Source organism: Numenius arquata, chromosome 17 (assembly GCF_964106895.1).
Source record: "Numenius arquata chromosome 17, bNumArq3.hap1.1, whole genome shotgun sequence".
Lineage (NCBI taxonomy): Eukaryota > Metazoa > Chordata > Aves > Charadriiformes > Scolopacidae > Numenius > Numenius arquata.
This window is the reverse complement of record NC_133592.1, coordinates 8,433,517-8,452,077: the sequence shown is the minus strand read 5'-3', so window position 1 is coordinate 8,452,077 and position 18,561 is coordinate 8,433,517.

Below are 18,561 nucleotides of genomic sequence, written 5' to 3'. Positions count from 1 at the left end.
TCCTTCCCTTCTCTTCAGGCCCCCACGTCTGATCTCTTCAGAATAGTTCAAAGAGTGAGGGTAGCATTGTTTTAAACCACCAGTTTCCTAGAGAATGGGATCTATCCACTTGCAGATGGCTTTTATGGTCTCTAAAGCCTCCCATGGATTAGCCCACGGTTGACTGTATAAACATTTTTCTCTATCCCACATCCTGCTTCCACAGTGTGTCTCGTACTCGCTCCTCTGTCCTTTCGCTCAGTCCAAACATCCTGCAGCTCTCCTCGACAGCCTTCCTCACTCCTTTTCTCCCCAGCCTCTGCCGGGTTGCAAATAAAACTCAATCAGCCCAACAGGACCCCCAAATTCTTGGAGACCTGCCCATGATGGAGACACTCATGTGCCTTTCCAGTTTAACTACCAACACGTGTGCTGCTGCTTTGCTGTTGACCTAATGCTTCTGTTGTGGCATAAAGGTCGGTCTGTCTTCAGCCATCTCTCCCCCTGCACATTTTGAGTGCTCTCCTGTCTCCCTTCAGCTGTCATCGCGAGCAGCCTCGCTGCTGAAGGAGGTGGGCGGGAGAACACGCACCGCGGGAGATGGCTGATCTTCCCTAGCACTTGTACTCAGGGATGGGAGAACTCAGCCGCTGCCGCAGCATCCTCCTCCTCCACCTCTCCTTGCCACCTTAGGGGGAGAAAGCCCCACCGTGGCTGCCCAGCACCAGTGTGCGAGCTCTGTGGCTTGGGGAGTGCTGCTGGAGGGTTTGAGGGGGGGTTGTGTGATGGAAGCTGGACATAACACCCCTTTATCTAGCAAACTGGGGGCTGCACTCTCTGGCGTTCCTCCTGCAGACACACAGCAGAGCCTGTGGAGAGGGAGCTGCTGCATCTCGCTGGTCTCTGGGTGACCCCCTTCCCTGGTAGCTGGTGGGGGGGCATAGCTGAGGCTTAGGGGGGGTCCCGGGGGTTCCTTCTGCCAGACCAGCAGTGGGGCAGGCAAACAGGCAGGGGTAACCAGGACAGTGGGGGTCAAATGTCTCAAACCACAGCACCTGATTTACCAGAAGTTGTGTGTGAAGTGCTGCTGACTTGGAGCAGCTGGTAAAAAAGTGAAAACAATCTCCCCCCTTCCAAAATCATTATTTAAACAGTATAAAGGTCTCTGTAAATGTTTAAAACAACAACATGGTTGGGAGGGGAAGGAGGAAAGACAAACAAGTTTGCTGTTTCAGCTTTGCAGAAACAGATCTTAATTTTTTGGCAGGGTTTTATTCATCCAGAGGATCCAGCTGCCAACGCTTTTTGCAAGGCTCCAAATTCATAATCGCTTCCCTAACATATTCCTCCAAGAGGCTGCAGTTTGGCACAGGCACCACCCTTTGATGTTTGCATTTGGCGACCACCCCGTGCCGCAGGAGCCCAGTTCATGGCCAGGGCATCTCTGTTAGGAGTCAGTGGCTGTGAGTGCTCCTGACGGTGTTTCTCTTTCCCAGATTTAAGGTTTATGGTGGTTAAAGCTCAGCAGGAGCCAGGGAGCTCAGAGGAACAAGGTGCTGCAGGCTGGCTGACCCCTGGGGTACCTTTCCTGCGTGTGAGCAGGGCAGGAATCAGGAGACCCTTTCCCCGTAGCATCTCTCTCAGGAGATGGGGGCTCCCAGTTCCCAGCCCACTGCCCCTCCTTCCTCATCTGCCTCGGTAGCACTGCCGGCACCTGGTGCATTACCACAGCAGAAACCCTATGTAATTCCTGTTTAAATGCACAGCTGGCAACATGACTTTAACTAAATCAGCATTTTCCTGTTGAAGAGCTGGAGCTGTATCCTAGTTTGGCTCCAGGCTGAGAGGGACTTGATCTGAAGCTCTGGGTATCGCAGGCTGCTGGAGATCAGTGGCTGCCCTCCATTCTCCATGTAGATCTGATGCTCTGGGTCCCAGATCCTGAGTCCTGGAGCAGGACCATCATCTGTGTGGGATCTCAGGAGAAGGGGGCCAGCGCGGGGGAGACTTTGGGCTGGGAAAATAAGGGTGCATCGGTGAGAAGGACATATGAGAACAAGGTCCCTGGGGAGCAGAAGAGGACTGTACTCCCCACCAACCTGTCTGAGGTCTCAGCTGGTAGACAGCCCCCAGTTAGGGCTCGTTTCTGCCCAGTCTCACCTGCTCTGCTTCTGCCCAACCAGGGAAAGGACTTGTGCTCCTGCCCAACCTTGTGTTTGCCCTGGTCTCCCTCTGGCCCAATGCTGCTCGGCCCCATGTGAGCTGTGGGGTATATATCACCTCAGCATCCATAAGTGGGTAGCTGCTTTCTGCCGTGAGTTGCTTTGGCTGGTGTGTGCAACCTGCATTGCTATAGAAATGTGTTCTGGTCTGCTGTATTTGCTCTACGCTCTCTAGAATGATGCTCCTGCTTCAGCTGTTCAATCTGACGATGATGCTGAGTTGTGGTCTGAAGATGCTGTTTCCAGAGAAGCTCCAATACCTGTTGAGTGGCTTAAGAAGCCAGCCTTGCTGCTACTGACTTGTGTGTGGCCCTACCTCTGCATAGGTATGGGACGGAAGATGTGTGTAGTGGTTCATCGTACAGCCAGTTCCAGATTTGCCATTGCTGCTTCTGTTGCTGGAAGATCCAAAGCAGAAAGATTGAGCTCAGCTGGGCTGACTTAGCTCTTGAGCAGGGCACCTTCTGCTGCCTGGAGTTTCACACAGTTTGGTGGGGGAAAATCCTGATACTACTTTCAGCCAAAGCCTGAAGAGTGATGTGAGTGACTGGTCCTGTTCTGGTCAAGTCAGTAACTGCCCACAGACAGCACCAGGAAAAGCTGTTGCTGGGGTCTCTGTTGCTTTTCCAACTCCAGCCAGCTCCTGTACAGAACCTACACTGAGATAAAAGAGACTGACACAGCATGAAACCTTCCTCCTCTTCAGCAGATGGTGCTTGCGACGGTGGACTTTGCTTGTGTTGTTATAACAGAACGGCCTGGTCTAGCCAAGAATCGGAAGGAGAAGCTGCATTCTGGTCTTGCTGAGACTGGCTTGCTTTGTAAACCTGGCCTGAAAGCCTGGATCACAAATGGACTCCTCCTTTTTCAAGGAACAGACTTTTCTGCTGTCTTCAACTTAAAAGCTAAAATGCTGACATGACTTGCCTGAGGTCACTCCACAGCATTCACAGCAATCTCCTGGGGCTTTTGATGACTGAGGATGTGATGTGTGTTGCAATGTGAACTTCATGTTACCTTCACAGAAAACCTAAATGCGTCTTAACTGGGGTTAACCTGGTGTTACTGCCTAAGGCTTTAGTGGATCAGTGTTACGTTCTGTCCTAGGTGTGAACTTTACATGCTTCGTGCCTAAAAATCTTCATGGTCGGAAGAACAGTGCACCTGCTTGAGTGAACCACTGAGAAGGTGTGAGTTATTGGCTGGTACTGCTGACTGAGCCTTTTCCAGCATATCCTGCTAAATTGATGCACTGAGAAGGTGAAGCTGAACCTCCATTAGGCCCATTGCTGTCAGACTGAGGGTGCTGAGCACTAAAATGCAATGGGTACTTTCAAGATTAACCTCAATCAAGGTGAACAAGAAAAAGCATATTGCCTTGATATTGCCTGAAGACTGCCTTCTGCATTGTGACTGAGGGTGGAACCTGGTTATCAGCAAAAACAGGTATCAGCTGGTATAAGCCCTCCAAGAAACTGGGTTACCAGTATTTCTGACCTTATTCTATCTATCGTGTTCAAGATGTGAGCCAACACAGAGCAAGTGTTGTTCCTTCAGCTGGAAGGGCCAAGAAACCATGTGCTCCGAGGCTGCTCGTGCGTCTCAGCTGGTCCCAGGCCTCCAGAAAGTCTTTCCTAATTCTTTTCTGGCTATCTCTGACTACCTCCTTGCTCCTGAAGCATTGCTGGAGCTCTGCCTGACTACCCGAGCTGCTCTGCTCCTTACTCTTTCCAGTAACCAGAGACTCTGTACATTGATCTTTAGCCTCCATTGAAAAAACCTGCTGAGCCCCAGCAATCTGAGAAGAAACCCCCAGGCATAGCAGAGAGACTGTTGCAGGCCCTGTCCTGCACTGGGTTAATACCTGGGGGAGATATTAACCCTCATGGGGAAAGGGGTTATGTACATCTGTCAGCTCTGCTATTCAAGCACGCAGCAATCTCATGGACATAGACGCCTCCACCTGAAATCTGAGAGTCAGCTCAGCCCATGTGTGTGTCCCTCCTCGCCAGTCTGACTCCGATAGCACCAGGCTTTCTCACAGCTCCTGGGGACAAACCTCACTTAGCACCGACAAGCCTGAAAAGCTCTTTCACAGCAAGCCATGTGTGAGCTCAGCGTGTGCCATATCAGCACCATCTACCTGACTTTATCCTGCCTGGTTACAATGGGCACAACAGGCCTGGACAGGTAAGAGGACACTGGGCACAGTTGGGCTTGGACGCTGGGGATTGGGGGGTTCAGCCAGAGTACACTCCTTCCCACAGCACTCTGCCTTCAGCTAAAGAAGAGATCTTTCTTTAGCTCCTCTTTCACTCAAAGCTTTCAAAGTGGTACCGTATGGATGCTATCATGATGATCATTAGTCTCTGTCTGAGCCCCCTCGTGCTGCAAAAATCCCTGGAGGGGACGGGCTGGAGTGGGATGGGGTTTCTGCAGCTGAGCTCTGGTGGTTTTTTCCCCTGGGGTTTCAAGAAGTTTCGTTCCACCCATGAGAAGTGCCAGGCATCAGGGGAAGATTTGTTTCTTGGCAGCTGTTCCCGTTTTGCTCTAGAAAACAGATGCTGTGCTAGGAATGCACCGTGACTAAAATTCCTCTGGGCTGCTCAGGTCAAATAGCAAATAGCAGCACTAGGGGAAAGGGGGGGCAGGAGAGGAGCTCTGCTCAGCAGAGAGCAAACAGAAGGGGGGCCGAGCCCTTTCCTTTCCCTTCCATCCTCCCCCCGGGGCAAAAAGCAGGAGCCAAGCCATTTGAGGCAGAGGAGGGAGGGTTGCCTTCCTCCCACCTCTGGCAGGCATTCACGCTTGGCTCTGCCTGTACCTGCTCTGGGGAGCTCTGGCATTGTCAGCTTCATTGCATTTGCGGTGGTGTCCCGTCTCCTCGGAGAACAGACCACGCTCTCTCCATTTGTTTTCCAGAGGGCTCAGGGAAGCTTTCAGGATCAGAGGTTTAAACAAGGGGTGTGACGAGCAGTGACAGTTTGGGAAAAACACAAGCAGCAAAAGGTTTTGATACTGTCAGAGCACATGACAGGCAAGTTCACAGCCCCTGCAGGCCTTTGGCTTCTTGTTTTCTTCTGCCAAACAGGGAAAGCGATCCTGTGCGGTGACAGAGGTGCAGGTGGTGACCCTGTGGCAGGCAGGGCAGAGCTAGAGATGCTGAGAGCAAAGCAAAGCAGAAAGCCTCGGCAGGGGCTGGGAGACAGGGAGGTGGCCTTCAGGGGCTGGGGAAGCTGGGCACCTCTTTTCTGGGGAGGATGCTGTGAGGCATCTGGCAACTTAGCTTCTCTGATGTGCTCAGCTCCATCCACTGCACCCTGGATGCTGAAGTTGCTCTTGGGGCATCTCCTTCTGCTGCTCAGGGGCTGCCAGGGCTGATAGGACCTCTGGGGCTGGAGAGGAGGGGGGTGAGAGGTGCAGGCAGCCCAGATCCTGCTTCCCTGCCCTTCATCAGCTGAAAGTTCCAGTGTGAGGATCAAGCTGTGCCTGCCCAGCCAGCCCTGGGTGGGTGGTGAGCACAGGGTGGACAAAGCCCTAATGCTCCAGCCCCTCGATGCCACTGCAAAATGGGTCGCCCCATCGAAACAGACGTTGCCTTGTTCCCAGGCTAAAAGAAGGGGTTGTGTGATAAAAAGCTGCAGCTGGTTTCTCTAATCTCCCACCAGTGTCTGCGTTAACTGTCAAGACAGTGACTTCCTTGATGCTGGGCAATTTTTTTCTGTGCACGCATCCAGCTAATCAATTAAGTTTCTCAGCAGCTTCCTCCAGCATTCAGGCTTGGAGGGTGGAAGGAATTTGTTATTCTAGGCACTGTTGGAGAGGCATGAACTGTACTAAAAGCAAATTCGTTGCGCTTTCCAAGCACTGACACTCTTCACTCACAGCTTGGCTTTCTGGTCCTCCTCCCTCAACCTCCTCCCTGCTCTCCTGAGCACCTTTGGGTGAAGTCCTGGTCCAACCAGCTCAGATAAAGCTGGCCTGGGGCATACCCGCTCAGTCCTGCGCTGTGCCCTGCTATGGTGGGGCAGGCTGCTGGGGCTGCTCTGTGTCCCAGGCAGAGGTGGGGACGTTTTCCTTGGGGCAGGGTCTTCATATAGCAGGTCCCTCTGATTATACAAGGGTTTAATACTGCTGGATTGCTTCTCACCTACTGCAGTCATGGGGAAGCGCCGGGGCAGGTTGGTTTGTCCCTTAGCTTAGCCCTCTGCTAAAAAAATATTATCTTGTGATGCTTTTTTTCTCCTTTTCCCATCTTGTTTTCCTCCTCCTTCGTTGTTGTTCCTTGCCCTGCCCAGCTGTAGCCCACCACATATGGGAGGGAGACGCAATGTGATGTATTCACATCCGACCCAGTAACCTTGGGCTTTGCGGAGCTGAGCACTGGGCTGAGAAACAGACGTGGAAGGATCTGGCATGGTGGGTGGAGGCACCAAGAAATATGGAGTATTTGGGGTGATCTTGGGAATATTTATGGATGGTTGAGAGGAACTGCATCTCCTGCCAGCTCGGCTACACCCTGGCGCTCTGCTAGTGGGAATGGGGATGTTTTTTATATGTGTTTAGCAATGTAATGACTGAAGCATGAGAGGAGCAGGATTGCTGGAGTTGGGAGGGCCACAGAGGTTTGCCAGGAGCTCAGCCAGTTGTGGAAAACTCCTTACTCCCCACACTTCGGTCGGTCAGGATACACGCACGCATCCTCTCTGGCCAAGGAAAATTTGGCCCGAGCAGAGCTGCTGTTGTGCTTTTGGCTGGGTGGCTGGCGGGTAGGGATGGCCAGAGCTTGAATCCAGCCTGGCCTGGAGGTGAAGAAGGTCTTTTCCATTAGCTGCCTGGAAGCCTTGGTGATGCCTGCTCAAAGGCCTCCCTGTGGGCTCGTTACCCCAATGTGTCATCCTGCTTAGAAATCTCAGCAGAGAGGGTAAGGAGGAACTGGGTGGTGAAAATGACCTGTGTTTTCAGAGGGTTATCTTTATCAGCAAGAGGATTTGAGACACCTCTAGTTCCGATCTCTATAGCAAGATATCCTGGTACTATGGCACTGATTCTGTAGGATAAATCCCGTGGATATTCTGCTCGGGAAGTAATCGGCTGAACCAGGAAAGAGAACCCCAGATGCCTGCTGCCAGTTTTCTTTCCAAGCTGTTACACAATACTACTCTGGGGTTAACAAACTAAAAACATCTGGGAATAATCAAAGCTATTTAGGCTCTGGGAAAGCATGGCTGGAGAAAGTTTGAAGGAAGCAACTCGAAAGCTCAGCATTGTTAAAAAGCCCTGGAAATTAAAGCTAGGGTAACATCTACAAAGAGTGAGGAGGTATCAAGAGAAGGATCTAATATCCTCTGAGGACCAGAAAGGAGCCAGAATGAATTGTAATGCTCGAGCCTCTACTAAGCTACAGGGCATTAAAAATTGCTTTGAAACAAACAGATCTGCCTCTCCTGAGGTTTCCACTGGCAGAGGAGCAGAGGGAAAGACCAGGGGTCGGTCTGGCTGGCTGGGGAGTGGAAGTACGATTTAATGACAGATAATCACAATCCTCTAAAAGCCCAGTGATGCCGATGCAGAGCCTGCAGTGAGCAGTACCTGCCAGGGCTGGCTCAGGGAGGATGCGGGGCATGCAGCAGAGGTTGGGGGCCAAATCGTATCCCTGGCAGGGTGCCACCAGGCAGAGTACAGCTGTGGCAGGGAAGAATGTGACCCGCAGGCTTTGCTTTCCAAGCAGCAGGATGTGTGCTTGGGGTGGCTGATGGCATCGCTGTGGGAGGAGGAACGGGATGGATTGTGGTTCTTGAGGCACATCCCCAGTGCCTTGCTGCCTCCCACCACGGGGACCATGCTCAGCCCTCCTCTGGGAGGGCAGCTCAAATGACCATGGGACCATCCTCTGATCCTGGTAGATACTCCAGGGCTGGCAGCTGGAAACACTATCCATGGGGATGTCCAGCTGGCAGCAGGGACTGTGTCAGTCCGTGTGCTGCTACCTACAGAGAATGGCCGTGGAGCGAGCTCTCATTGATGGAAATCCCCTCTTTTAGCACCACTAGGGAGGCAAGTCTGTTGCTGGGAAATCTCGCTTCTGCTAATTTATAGGAGCTTTAATCCTGAAAGATGTCTCTTAGTGCTTTCCATTCCCTCTTCTACCACTTTACATCTCCTCCTAATTTTGTCCCTGACTGGATCTGGAGTACAAGCCCCCAACATCTCCAAGAGGTGGAAAAGCATGGGGATGGTGGGCACACTGGAGGAAGGACAATGGGACAACCAGCCACCGCAGGAGCTGTGGAAATGGTTAAAGGTTTGGGGAGTCTAGATCTGCTGCATCTTCCATGACAATCTGGCCTCCCCAGCATCCTTGTAAATGAGAAACCACATAAACCTCACACTCTATTATTGCTACGGAGCATTAGAGTCTCTCATTTAGGATAAACATTCTCATCTCCAGCAGAGCATGAATAACATTAAATGAGATAGTTAAAATGTTTCAGGCCAATTATAGCCCTGGTGTAACTTCGGCAGAGTTACACCAGGGATTAATTTGATCCGGAGAGCTCTGCCTCCTGTTCTGAACTGGGATTCCAGCGTGGGTAATTACATCCTGCCTCTCTGCACTTCCTCTGGAGTTTTAATTGGGTTGAATGGACCAAATCCGCAGCAAGTGTAAATCAATGTAATTGAGCTCTCTCTGGAGAGGAACCCTGCTGATTTACACCCTCAAATCTGGGCCAGCCTTCTCCCTTTCCTCTCCGCCAGGGGACAGGCAGCACGGGCTGAGGTTGGGGCAGGGAAGCTGCTCTGACCCAGCACCAGTCTCCCTGCAAAGGAAAGCCACCAAATTTTGAAATTGCTACTAAGAGCCGGAGAGCTCTGCCCTGCTTCTCTGCTGTGTTAGTGCAGGCCACGTCTGCTCTTGGGGGACAGGCAGCCCAGGGTGCACCCCGCTGTACCTTCTGCTGGATATACCCACCACCCCGATCCCATGCTGGGGGGGACCAACCCTCACCTCCCAGCCTGGATCCCAGACTGGGCTCCTTGAGCACTGAGACAAGCAGCTGGACTGTCTCCTTCTTCCACTTCCCAGCCCTCCCAGTAAATCAGTGTTAATGAGGAACATTTGACCCTCTCTTTCCCTGAACAGCCTTAAGAAACATTTTTGTTCCATGAGATAGTTAAGAGACTTGAAGCAATTTCCTCCCCCTGCTTCTACTGTAGTTTTTTAGTTGATTTTTTTTTTTCTTGAGAAAAAAAGAAAAAGTTATAGGGCACAAGCAGCCTTAGGAAGCCTCAGAAGTGGGAGCAGTGTCTGATATGGAGGGGATGGAGCAGACAGGCCAGTCAAGATGGGGTGACCCTAGCCCTGGTCCGCTTGGTCCGTCAGAGTGACCACGTGTATAACCGAGACAGGAGGGTCAGAGCTGGGAAAGTGCACTCGCTGGCTGTAAGGAATTTAATTGTGAGGCGTTATCTCACTGAGTTGGAGCCTATACAGAGCCATACATACTCCATAGCCAATTGTATACAGGGGCAATGGCGGAAGGAAGGGTGCTGGGAACGGTCTCCTTCACAGATTTCCAGGACTTTCTGCTGCTGTGTGGTCCCTTTCCCTTCTCACAGAGAAATGATGAAAACAGACAGTCAGATAAACCCCGGGGAGCTGGGTCCAGCAGGGCCCCACAGCTTCGCCCCCTCCTCCAGGCTGTGTGGGACTGCTGGTCCCACACCAGCTCCACCACCCCCCAGCTGGGTGTAGCCCACTCGCCGTTTCATTTCCCTTTTGGTTTTTCCCAAAGTATATTTTAGTGGGGACAGGGATGGAAAGAAGAAGAGCAGACATGTCACAATCCTTCCTTCCTCCTCCTCAAACAAACGGCATCTCCTCAGCAGGACCACGACAGCAGGACCGTGATGGTGGGACCGTGTCCTTCAGCCTCCTGGCCCCGAGGAGACCATCACCATTCCCAACCCTTGGAGAACCGCTGGTGACACCATGCCTGGCCTGTGAGGGTTGTCACTACCAATTCTGTGTTTCTCATAAAGCAGAGGGTGGTTTTGGCCGGCGGAGAGGACGCGGTTAATGAGGTTAAACGAATTCCCACTCCCACCCACCGAGGGCCTTCCGGGACCGTCACAAATCTCAGCACAGACAGCAAACACCTCGTTGTGGCCAGCAGCCCTCACGCAGCCGCTCACTACAGGCAGACTTGCCCGCTCTTAGCTCAGCTGCTGGCTGCGGCTGATTGAGTAAATAAAGAACATTTCTCACGAAATCCGGTCTCTCAGGCAGAGAGCTGGCCTTTCTGCGGCTCAGGAAACCTTTATCCCCCAAATCTACAACACCCCCGTGCAGTTGATTTAGCAAGCGGTGTTTGCACACCCAGGTTTGCCGTACAGTGACCCTGTTCCCGGCAGCACCGTGACATTTGCAGGCACCATTTCCAGCTGGTCCCATGTTGCCCTCTCTGGGATTTTTTTTCTGTGCTAGTCCAGATGGGGAGAAAGGTCGGAATTGCTGATGGTAGGGCCCAGACTGAAATCTGGATTTTCCCTAAGCCCGGGATGACTGTGCCTGGGCTAACCCTGCAAATTTGGGCTCCGGCTGGCTCCCCTCAGTGGGTTACACTGAGCTCTGCTTCTGGTCTTTGGGGCTATCATGGCTCCAGCATCCGGGCATCTTTCTTGGGTCTCCTCTCCATCCTCTTTCTGACTTTGCAGATCCTTCTTGTTGCTCATCACTGCCCACCCAGAGCTGAGCAGCCTCAGCCCTGATGCCTCCTCTGCAGCTAAGCCCCTAACCTTTATTTTCCCTTAAATCAATACATAAAAGCCACGCTACAGCAATAGCAGCGTGTCAGGGGACCCCAGGTGATTTATATCATCTGAGGAGCTGATGCTGCTTTTGAGGCTTCAATCCTGATAAGCTTTTGTCTCTCCAGCCCCCAATCTCTTCTATGCTGCCGTCAGCCCATGTACATTGTATTCATCCCCTGACCTCCCCCTTCCTGGCATTATTGACTCTCCATCTTGCTTTTAATCTGCTATAAAATGAAGGCAGCTCCAGATAAAACAGCAGTTTTATTCTTCCTCATCATAGTATTTCCTTTACCAAAAAGAAGGAAAAAAAAAAATGTTTAAAGTGAGTTAAGGTTGTAAAGGCTTAATGAAAAAGCTTTGGGGGAAAAAAAACTATTAGGAAAATTGTAGGCATTTGTGAAATTGTCACTGAGGAGAACCAAGGGGAGGTGACCCTGCAGTCGCAGGATGGGGAGATGGTGCTGCCATCAGCTGGGAGCATCCTAGGCAGGAGCCACATCCCCAGCTTCTTCCCCACCGTGGCTGATCAGCCACTCTCCTTCCTCCATCACTGCGTCCTGTTTGTGGCCTCCAGCGGTGATTTGGTCTCAGAAAGGAGCAAACAGCCTGTTCTGGATCAAAAAGGGGTGCATTTGGCATTGAAAATCCATGCCAGTTGTGCTGAGGCCGGCACAACTGTGCTCGCAGAAAGGATTCTGCTCTGTAACTACTTCACTCACCAAGAAAGCAAAGACCTGTCTCCTTCTATCTCACGTGTATTGGCAAAGGCTTTGGGAACTGCTTTTCAGTTAAAGTGAAGCTGATGTTTGCGAGCCCACTGATGACTGATCAATACTTGCCGATAGACTTTTCCCATCAGAACATTTATTTTTCCAACAGGACACCGAGTTCTCAAACAAATGAAGGCTTGCACAAGAAATCGTCTGCCTCAGTTTGGCAGCAAACAGAAAACGGGAATATTTTTCTTTATTCTGAGACCAAATTTTTGTGGCTAAATAGAGCCAAAAATGTATCTCCCCCCCGACTTCTCCCAGACATGAGACATCTCTGAATGCCGAAAGCAACGCTTCCCTGCCACAAACGGACCAAATAAAACCAGCACGAGACTGGTGCTTAGTAGAAACAGATGTGCCTCTAATGCTGTCATCTACAGCAAGCTGCGTCTGCAAACTGATCTTTTATTAACGTATTTATATAGATGGGGGAGCTGCAGAGGGTGTGCGAACCCCAGTGTCGGGAGCAGGATGCCTGGTGGCCCCGGGGGGTGTTGGGGCTGCAGAGAGCATGGCCATGGGGGTGCCAGCCCCCTCCCAGCACTCAGCCTTAAAGACAGGCAAATTTCTTTTCTGCACTAGCATTTAACGTGGTTCCTGGTCCACCCCGAGCTGCAGGAGGAGAACTGAGTGGTGTGGGTACGTAGGCGTCGTGGGTTGTTTTGCCGGGGGTTTCAGCATGTGCAGAGGCCAGGATGTGTCGGGTGCCGGCTGCAGGGCACAAGGGAGCTGCAGGAGGAGAAGGAGTCACGGTTAATTGATTGCTGAGAGCCAGGACAGATGAGATTATGAGCTTTGGGAGATCTGCCCAAGGGAAGGCAGGGCAAGGGGAGTCCCTGAGCTTGCATTCAGCAGTGCCTTGTAGGCTGAGGGGGGATTAGGAAAGACAACCCTGGCCTCAGTTGCCCCTCGAACCCCACGCATGTGCCCCGGCCCAGGCCAGTGTTCCCTCATGCTCGACACCAAAGGTTTCCTCCTGGGGCCAAGACAGTGGTGTGAGTTGCCCTACCTTTGCTGGGAGTCACAGATGGACAGCCCGGAGCCAGCCGTCACTCCCTAGGGTCACTGTGCAGGACACAAAGCCACATCAGTCCCAAATCCCCATGTCACATACAACCCATGCTCACTCCAGCTGGACCACCACCAGCTCTGCTGACTTTGCTGTCCCTATGAGATGCTCCTGGCATCCAGGCAGTGGGTGGGAGGACACAGAGGAAGGGCTGGATGTGCCCCCACCTGGGAACTGAGCTGCTATTGAAAGTTCTGGGAAAACGGACTTTTCCCTTCCAATCTGGCCATTTCAGGCTCTAATTTCCTTCCCCCAGAGCAAGCCACTTTTCTAGAGCCTTCACAGCCTCACCAGTAGGCAGAGAGACCTCTAAATCCTGGGTGAAACAGGAAGAAACCACCATTAAAATGCCTGAGGGGTCTGTGAGCAGGACAGAAAGGCAAAGACCAGTCTTTTTACCCCACGCTAGGACTTTCTTTCCCCAGTTTCCCCAAAGCTGCATCTATCCCAGCTAACTTCTACATCTCACCTGGCTTTTTCTCCAAAGCAGTGTTACGTGGCACGAGGGTCAGAGCCAGCCTCTCTCCTGGCCTCTTCCTCTCCCTCGGGATGCCTGGGGACAGAGGAGATGGGGTAAGCCGTGGGCGATAACTCGCTGCAGGAAAGGGTGGCTTTGCATCAAAGGAGCTGAGCCCTCAGAAACAACAAAACCCTCCTTTTCCCCATGTCCCCCTGGCTCTGCAAAGCAGTGTGCAGCGGGTAGAGGGAAATATCCCTTGTGGGGGGACTGAACACCTCAGCTCAAGTCCCATGAGGAATTGCTGCAGCACAGTTTAGCCTGGAATATGCTGATTTTATCCAACAATTCTCCCCCCCCCAGGAAATAAATAAAACGTGCAATCCATCACCCACTCTTTCCAACCAGCTGTCCCTTCATCATGGCCCATCCTTCCCCTGGGCTTTGGAACTGGGTCAGTCAGCAACATCCTGCAGCGGTTGCTTCCCACTGAAATTCATAGAAAGCAGATATGGCCCTGGGGTGCTTTTGAGTAGCCCAGCTTTGCCTTTTTGGCACGAATCTCAGCCAGCCCGGAGCGGGGTGGCCGGAGGAGCAAGCGATGCCCAAGCACAACCCTCAAAGGGACCAGGGGCACTGCCTGCAATACTTCCCTGCATCCCTCTGCCACGTCAGTGCTCAGGGCTTTGCATCTTCGCTACCTGGTAGGGACTGAATGCTTTTGAACCTCTATCCGCTGCCAAACTTGGCTGAAATAAGCCAGCAGGCTCGAAAGCCATCTGGGGGAGTTGCCACACACGTGCGTGCATGGACACACACACAGAATGCCATCGCACAGCCCTTATTGCCTGTGGAAACCTGGCAAAGGAGGGAGTAGCTTCACCCTGTGATTCTCACCCTGGCTCTGCTTTCAGTATCATTCCTTGCCTGGTTACACCCGATGGTAAATGGGAAATTGTGTTTCACAGGTTGGGGACCATGTTTTGGGACTGAGCTCCTCTCATCCTAGGGAACGTGGCTGAAACAAGTCCAGGAACCTCCTCAAGCGGCCGAAGGAGCCCCGCAGAGACCTGAGAGGTGGGTAAAACCCATCCCCACCTCCAGATACCCAGCTGGCTTTTCCACTTCTGAAGCACAGCTCCTTTTCAGTGCTAGAATTTGGGGTCACTTTCAATAACTCTCTCAAAAATCAGAAGAAAAAGCTGGAGACGCTCTCTGAGTCATTGGCATGTTGTTACCAAGGACACTAAGGTTCCTGATTTTGAAGAAGAGATTAATTACATTCTACAAATAGACATTTTATCTGCATTGAAGAGCAGCAAGAGCGAGTTCTTTTAGTGTAGCTCATTATGTATCAGCAGGTAGTATTGTGACAGATGTAGGAATCCAGTCGTATTGTCACTTGGGTTTAATCATCAGAAAGCTGTCTTCCCCGGGTCAGCTTCTAGTGAGGATTTGTAATATTTACATAGCACTTGGGGCTGGCTGCTTTATTGCTGGAGTCTGTATTCACTCGTCAGTCTCTCATTATGCATGTGCCAGTATTAATTGCATTTAGAAATGAGATTCTAAAGGAGAAGTGAGAGCTATTTAGACCTCCATTCAGCTTGAAAGACAGCAGCCTTCTGTGTGACAGCTCTCGAGATGTTCTTGTGCTCGGCTTTCTCTCCAGCTGAAAAGCAGGTGTTGGAGAGAGTTGGTGTCGGAGCCACTGTATCAGCACTGCCTTTTGTGCATGCCCAGACATTTATATAACCGACAGTATAATGACTCCGCAGAAGTGGCACAGAATTGACCCTTCTGGTACTGGATTCAAACCCAGCGAGGTGGAGAGCAGATCTGCTCAGCTGCTGCATGGATAGAAGGGGGAAAGTGATGCTAAGTCTTGTCTCCCATGGAAAGGGGGGGGCGGTATTTTCTTGCTGGTGGGTTTGGGGGTTATTTATCGGCTCAGCTGTGCCTGCAGCACTTTGGAGCTGTGTTTGTGGCCTTGCTAATGTATTTAAAGTCATACAGAAATTCAGCTGACACTTGTCTGTGCATGCCTGCTGCGCTCTGATTGCTCTAGCCCGGAGATGCAGAGCTGTGTGCCACCGCTGCCAGCCATGCCTGGGCGGTGGAAATGAGGAGGTCACGTCCTGCTTCCCAGGGGGGACTAAGCTGGAAGGTTAAATCCAGATGATGCCAAGCTACCGGCGCTGTTTTCTCCAGCCTGAGGTGCAGGGGGTCTGTTCTTGCCTTGCAGCACGGGGTGTGGGGTGCAATGAGGGTGTCCTCATGGAGAGAGAGATAAGCACCCTCTCCCCATGGCCCTGGCTCCCAGCCCTAGGAAAATAACCCCTCTGGCACCTGGGACATTCGTGTCCAGCCTGTTGTGAGGGGGCTGAGAAAGCAGCAGTAAAGGCAACTCCACGTTTCACTTCTGCAAAGCACCTCCTTTGCTTTGCCATAGTCCAGCCCTGCCCCATGAAGCCCCCAACCTGATCCCTCTCCAAGAGCTTTCCATGGAGGACGTCTCCCCTCACAGACCTGACTCTTCCCAGCAGGTTTCTTTGGGTGCTCCTGCACTCCCTTGGATGCTCACTGCCTTGCGTTTCCCCACGCTGGACCGGTACCAAGGCCAAGCCCTGGACTCTGGGTCAGCAGCATCTCTACCTCCTCAAACCCACCTATCGCTCGGGAGCAGGCAGTGAGCAGCTCTCCCCGGGAAGGGACTGGAGGGGAAGAACATGAGAAAGGCAAACAGTGCAGGCATCCGTAACAAGCCCTGGCCCCCAGCCAGGACCTTCTCATTAAATATCGCATAAAACAAAAAATAAGTCACTGCTTGTTGAGGAAACCCAAGCACCAAAGCCCAAGGAGTCCCCCTTGACCTTCCTGTCCTTTGACAGGGAGGTTACTCCAGGGTAGCATTTCGATTTGCCTTTCACCTCCAGTGAGGGGGGCACAACACACCCCACAGTTGGGCTGTTAGGAGGAAACCCTTCAAACCTCTCCTTTCAAGATGGTGGTGGCCAGCTCCAGGGGCCAACTCTAACCCCACGGAACCACGGCTGAGCCCCCCAGCCCTGCGAGTGTGGGCCAAGGACAACTCGTGCTGTCCCTGGCAGCCCCAAGGCATAAAAATAGAAGATGGGACGTGAAGGAGGTCAAGTGAGCAGGGGATTTCACATAATCTGATCTTGCCTGTGCTGTTCATTTGTGTCCTTTGCCCAGGACGCACGCTCTGCTTCGCACATGGGGACGTCAGAGCCAGAGGGATGCTCCTGCGCCAAGGCAGCTTTATCCCGTGGAACATGTGGATTCCTGTCTTTCTCTTCACTGTGTGCTGGTTTTCAGGGACGTCTTTAATCCAGGGGTCATCCAGACCGGTGCACATATGGAAAATCCTGGTCTTTGTTGCTCTATGGGGTCCTGGTGCCTGCCCATCCTGAGCTGGGTCCTCTAACTCACCAAAATCCAAGCAGATCAAAACTGGATTGGGGCTCTGGTGCCTCAAATCTGTTCATGGTCTGGAGGTCTGCCCTCCGCCATGCCCATCCAAAGCCTTGGTCTGTTCTGCCTTTGTCACCTGTAGCCCTTTTCCTCAGTCTCTGGCCAACAGCAATTTTTTTCTCTTGCTCCTGCTTCTTCTCTTTTCCAAAATATGAAAGGCTGGAGATAAATTGTCTCCTGGTATAAAGCTGTCAGTGGAACTGCTCTGATTTATGCCAGCACAGAGCAAGGTGGGTAGATGAATGTCCAAAATAGAACGAGTAGAAAACCTGTTAATAGCCACTGGTCTTTTAATGGTGAGAGCAATTAATTTCCAAAAGAACTAATCTACTGGCGTATGGCTTCTCTACTGGCTGGTCTCTTTGCATCCAGACCCATATAAAGGCTGTAGCAGGGTTCAGAGGAAGGTTCTCCCAGCCATGACCTGTGGGTCTCCCTCATGGTCCCCAGGTCCCATGCCGTGCCGGGGATCGCTCGTGCTGAGTCCAGCCTCAAATACTACTGCCAGTGCCAGGCACACTCCTTCCCCGTGCTGCGTTGCTGTCTCACTGGCTACACATTGATGATGATGGTGGTGATGATGGAAGTCAGGTGCGAGGTCTGACCAGGCTGTCGGGCCCTGATTTAGACGTGGTGGAAGGAGTGCTGATGCTGCCATGAATGGAGATAGCCAGGGCAGCCCATGTCCCTTCCAACCCCAGATTTTTTGGGTCCAGGCTCCATCCTACCTCCTCCTGCAAGGTTTTGTGCTTCCCCATTGCTTGCTCCTAACAGCAAGAACACAGTGGCTGAGCCACAAACCAGCCCAGACACCTTCTCCCACACCTCTACGATTTGTGTGCTCCTAAAAGGGAGCCAAGCGAGCCACAAAGCTGTCCCTGCGCCCCTGTCCCGGCCACCCTGAAGGCAGCTCTCCTGCTCCCAGAGGCAGGGCTTGTGCTGGGGCTGGAACTGCCACCACTGGTGCCATTGCTCCCAGTGACCTGTCCCCCAGCCACGTACCTGTCCTGCGTGTGGGCAGCGCTGCCTGCTCGCCGTGAAGCTTCCCCGAGGGATGGACCTGCAGGCTGCCAGCTCTGCCAGCCTCACCAGCCACTCCTGTACCCTCCGCCCGGTGACAGCCCCCGCCTCTGCAGTGAGCACATGTTTGCTCGGGCTTTTAATGAGTCCTTAATTCAGCCGGTGCTGCAGGTAGCACGGGGAGGGCTGGGGGCACGCAGGCCAGGAGATGCCTTCCCTGCTTCCAGTCTTGTTTCTCCCTCCCCTGACTTAATTAGCTCATTAAGTGCCAATTTGACCTCCCCACTTTCAGATGTCTCCAGTCTCCGCTGGTAAATAGATTTGTGTCTCCAGCGGAAACCTCCTTGAGCTGAGCCTGGTGTTGGGAGCAGGCGGCTGCGCAGCAAGCGAGGGCGATGCCGAGCCCCACCGCGAGCGTGTCCCCACTGCCACCGAGCTGACGCCACGCTGAACGGGAACAAATCTCCCTCCCGAAAGACACGGGGAGCTGCAGGTAGTGGAAGCCGCAGCCGCCGGCACTGTGCCCGTGGCACGGCGGGGATGCACCGAGCGGGAGCAGACCCTGCGCTCCCGTGGCAGCTTTGTCATTGCCTTGCTGCGGGGACTGCGGTAAGTCCCTTCCCATCTGCTCCCTGCCGTCACCTCGGAGCCAGGACGTGTGTGAGTGTGTGCCTGGGCACGGAGCACGGCACAACAGGGCCACGGCTGCAGGGCGGTGGCTGCTGGCTCATC